Below are 5,414 nucleotides of genomic sequence, written 5' to 3'. Positions count from 1 at the left end.
AAAATAAAATAAAATAAATAAAAATTATAATAATTATTATTATTATGTATTGAACTATTTGACCATAAAATTATGCTTTAAATATTTAAAAACATTTACAATGTATAAAGTACAACACATGATTCAATTAGTAAACAAACAAAAAGTAAGCATCAAACTAAAGTATTCAGTATTGTTAAGAAATTGTTTTGATCGCTGTTATTATGAATCGAAATAGTTTTTTAATCCAGTTTTTCTTTTGATAATAGTTTTAAAAGGTAAACAATACTATTAATATTGATTTAGTTAGAAAATAATTGACAAACCATGGTCTTTGAGTTGAACATAAAAAAATTGAATTTATTAAAAGTTTTTATTATTTCTTAAGAAGTTCTGAACTAACTTATCAAAGCATAAATTTAATATATATCACAAAACGTTTTCGTTTCACAGCCGTTTATTTTCCTTACTAATCTTATATTTTAAAATTTCAGTGCGAATAAAACTATACTAAAAATATGTAAAATATGTCCAAATTTTTAACATAAAATTTTTCAATTTAACTCTCCCTCAGTATTTATTTAATTTTTCATTGAAAATTGAGAAGTAAAAAGTTGTTTTATGTCGGTGAAATTTTTTAATCAGCTATTCGGGTTCTCCCAAACGCAAATACTGGGGTGGACATTGGTATTTTTGTTGCGCTTTAAAATTAATTAAAGCGTACCTTACTTCAATGGCTCTGACAATCAGACAGAAATCCACTGGAAACCCAGATTTTAATAAGCAAGTATGTAGAACTTACTCATCGTATACACTCAATGTATTGAAATCCAGCACAATGTTGATAAAAGGTTTATAATCTGATTTTTTTATAAATAACTATTAACCTCTTTCTTTTGGTTGTTATTTTTGTAGAACCAGATTTAAAAAGAAATCCATGTTATTTGAAATTAAAGGAATAAAGTATAATTAAACAACAATTAATATTAATTTATTGACTACCGTTATCTTCACCATCATAATTAACCCATGTTAATGCAAATATAAGTCTCTTTTTATCTCTTTCACTCTTATCGGTTCTGCGTGGGTTTCACCCACTGTTTCCCAGAAACCTCAAAATATAATCCTACCATTTCATTGTTGGGCGTTCTTCGAGCCTCGTATTCCTCGGTTTCCACTTAAAAAAACGCTTTGTTCAACTATATCAGCCATTCGAGCAACTTCCACATTTCCACTTCAACTTATTATTTCCACTACATCACATAAGTACTTTGGTTTGGGTGCGGATCTAATCGTTTATCATTCTATCGAGTGTTATTCCAAGTACAACGAGTTCCATACTTATTTTTGCAACTTTCAACTTTTGGTCAGAGTCATAGTCTCCATGCCGTATTTTAGGACAGATAAGATATATGAGTAAAAATATTCTAGTCTTTAGGTAGGTTAGAATAAAGATGTGAAATTTGATTTGCCAAATGCCATCCAAGCTTGACCTATCCTTCTTTCTACTACCGTTTTGATTATCTCTAACGAAAGAGATTTTGAGAGTCGAGTAAATTGTTTAACCCCGTCAATGAGTAGTATTCTGTCATTTGTATAGATTGGAGCTGTTCTTTGGTAATTACAGTTCACAGCAGGGACTGACCTTGGGACTAAGACTGTTATATAATTTATACGTCACATTTCATAGGTCTTCTCGGATTGTAACAACTTCACCATTTTCATACATCAACTTTTAAAAATATCGTATATTTCTTAGAACTTCATTTTCTTGCGATTATCTTACAAAGTTTCCTCGATGTTTTGTATGTTAAATTTTCTTATGTTATTACGCGTCACTTTTTTAATTTTTTTTTGTTTTCTCACATTAAACATAATAATAAAAAAATGAAGCATAATAACATATCAACGAAATACATATTAATTGAAAAATAGTGAACAAAAAAAATCCCACTAAGGCATAGCCTGTTCATAGCCTATTTACCTCTACGCAAACAGCGCACTAAATTTAGTGAACGCGCATTTGCGGTCGCAGGCCCTATGGCATGGAATGCTCTCCCAGCAGAGGTGCGAGGCTGGGAAAGTGAAGTGATGTTTCTGAAAAAACGTAAAGCGCCCTTGAGGTATTTTGTTACGAAAATGGCGCTATATAAGTTATCCATAATAATAATTATTTACAAGAAAATGTTAATGAATTTTTGCTCCTATAATAAACAATGGACAGTTATAATATTTTTGTATAACATAAGAAAGAAAAAATAAAATATTCTGTAAAAGATAATATGGTATATTTTTTTTATAGTAATTAAAAAAGGAAATAAATATTTTGAAAAAACACAAAAATATTCCTTATTATTAAAGGGCAACAAAATAAATAAATTCAAGTATTTCTTAAGTACAAAATCAACCCTTTTTCCTCTTTCCAAACAGCAGTTTTGGTATTTGGTATTTTTTATCAAGAAGTCATTAATTTTCCTTCAATTTCCGATTTCCTTTACATTACGACTTTTCTTTCGATTGGAAATTCGATATAATTTTCTGAATACTAAAATAGTAAAAAATTCTTGGTATTATATTTATTAAAATAGTACGGTAAAAACATACCCTTTTTATATTTAGAAATACTATATAACAGTATTCAACATCTATTTCCACAAAACTCTTGCGTTGGGAGTTGTACTTATTCGGCGAAATATGATCGTTTTCAGCATAAAAAATAAATCACACTTTAAAGTGAATATTTTCTTTTATTTGTTTTTTTACATATTTTTTTTATTTTAAATTTGTAAAAATAATTTCTTATCCGCAAAAGAATTATTTTATTTTAGAAATTCAATCAAAAACAAGTACACTTACAAACAAAAAGTAAAATCATCTTTTTGCGTTTATTCTAACGGCTTTTACGCGGTTTCAAGACCCAATCAGGTATTTGAGTTTCGAATTAAATATCGAGCTCACGTCAAAACCCAGTTGCTGGTATTGAACGACTAAATACGCGACGAGTTAAAAATACATTATTTTAGAGGGCTCAAAGTGCATTATGTGTAATAATAGGTAAATGGTTTTATTTAAGAATTCCAAACCTGTTTCTTTGGTTACAAAAAAGCATTATGAATCAAAGTTTTGTAGGTACAATTAAAAATGATCTATCCTAAGAGGAAACGAGGTCTGACTTTTCAGTTTTTACTTTAGAGCAGTGTTTACACTCTATAGATATTTACTATTGGCGTGTCCTGATTGTTTTGTTGATAAATAGTTTACTATGGGAACTAGAACCATCCAAAAACCCATAAATGCGCCCAGTCTTTTTCGCTGTCTTTGAGGGCACAATATTCAAATATGAAACAGCTCCTCCACAGTTCTAATCCTGGTCCATGCTCGGATGTTTTGAAGCCAGGAAAGCAGTTTTCTTCTGACCCCTCTACGTCCACTATGCCGAGTCGGGAGATTTTTCGCACCCCTGGTTCATTTAAGGACCGCCCGGGACTCGGGGCCATTGTTCGGTTTCTCTTCATAGTGATATCCTCGGAATTATTGACCGAAGTGGTTTCCCGTTGCCTCCTTCGGTGGAATTTTCTGTCGGGTTTTAATTTTAACTAAATATAATAACTGATATCACACTTTCGAATACGTTCATTTAATATATATACGACTTTATACTCAAATCTAGCAATAGCAATGCATTGCCGGATTTATGAAAAATTAATACCAGTAGTAAAAATCAAATTCATTTTATTAAATAAAAAAATAACAGTGATAATTATAACACATAAAAATTCACACATATTGCGTCACAGGTCAGTTGATATTTGACTTTGAATAACGCAAATGGTAATGGAAGGAATCAGGTGCTCTAACGCGAGCCGAACTGTCAAAATGGGAATGCCATTTTAGGCGGGATTACGGATGGCAACCTCGCGAACCAAAATAAACGGCATTGAAAAGATTGCCAGGAATTGTGAAATTAAAACCCGTCATTATTATTGGATTTATTACGGGAAAAATATAATCGCAAAATTAGCGTTCGTTTGAATACAGACGGTTCAAAGGGGTTAAAGGAAATATTAAGTCTTGACATTTACTGGACTTTGATTGGTTTGAGAAGTTACTTTCCACATTATATAATTTAACATTCACCACATTATTTAATTTAACATTCACCTAAAATAACTATAATTCATATCATAATAAATGGTATGAGGAATCCATGAAATATCCTCGTGTGTAAGCACCCTTTTAAATAAATATTTTGCTCCGATTGGTGTATCAATGCAGTGCCCAATGCACTATTAGGTGCGGAAAGGTAATTATTATGATAAGGAATTACCTCAAAGGCTCATTACCTGTGTAATTTTGAACTCATTTATTTTAATTTTAAATAAACATAAAAATCAAAATTAAATTACAAAATCTTTAATAACAGTAGATAAGTTTACATATTATTCGACACGTTACTACTTCTCTAAGTGCGCCAACTGAGATAATTCTAGTTCAGAGGGGGAGTTTGAATCACCTATTTTTAATATTTTATTTTTTGTTTTCTACAATTGTAAATAAGCGGTAGAGTAAAAGTATGATACTCGAATGGGCCAAAAACAGTCACTAGAACTGCATGACAAAAACCATATGAGATTTCTATTATTTCGTTAACTTTTAAAAGGCTGCGCAACAATTTTTTTTTACACGTGGCGATTGAACATCGTGTTACCTCAAGCAAATGACAGAATATTCTAAAATTCAGATTTTTGAAAAAAAAAACAGAGACATATTGTTTAATTATTCCTTTTCCATAATAAAAAAAATGTATTATAATTTAGGCCTGCTTTAGCAAAATAAATAAAATATCATAAATACGCCGGTCAACTTTCGTGCATTCCCGCTAACTACCAATAACCGACTGATTGTTCGAATTTATTTTTTGTTGTGTCTTTCACACAGACACCGGCCACAGAACGGCGTCTTCGTCTTCCTTGTTATAATTTATATTCTCAATTTTTTTTTATACAGTCAAACAGATTTATTATGGTATTGGCATCACTTTTATTCATATTATTATTCTTCGTATAGTAAAGATAAATATTTTTTGTGTTGAAATCCAGCATGCAAAAATGTCCATTTGAAGTGTACAAAAAATACAACTTTATCGCTGAAGTAAATAAGAGAGATATATCAAGTATATTTAATCCTATATTGACTCGTGTTATTCCACAGCCACAGATGAGTTTAAAACAATCTCTTTTGCGACTGATCGCGCCACTAGCCCATTAGCAGATGCACGCTCGAAAATTGCTGATTCGCGAGATGCGTTATCCTTTGTTCACTTTGCTACGGAACCCTAAATACGATGATTGCAATTCCTACCTTATTCTGGGTTCTGGCACCTTTATTGCTGGTACTTCTGTCGCGGCAGTCAGGATCAGATCCGATCTTGATGC

This window comes from Micrasema longulum, unplaced genomic scaffold (genome assembly GCF_059751315.1).
Source record: "Micrasema longulum isolate JH-2025_06_02 unplaced genomic scaffold, ASM5975131v1 h1tg001692l, whole genome shotgun sequence".
Taxonomy (NCBI): domain Eukaryota; kingdom Metazoa; phylum Arthropoda; class Insecta; order Trichoptera; family Brachycentridae; genus Micrasema; species Micrasema longulum.
Note: the sequence above shows the minus strand (reverse complement) of the source record.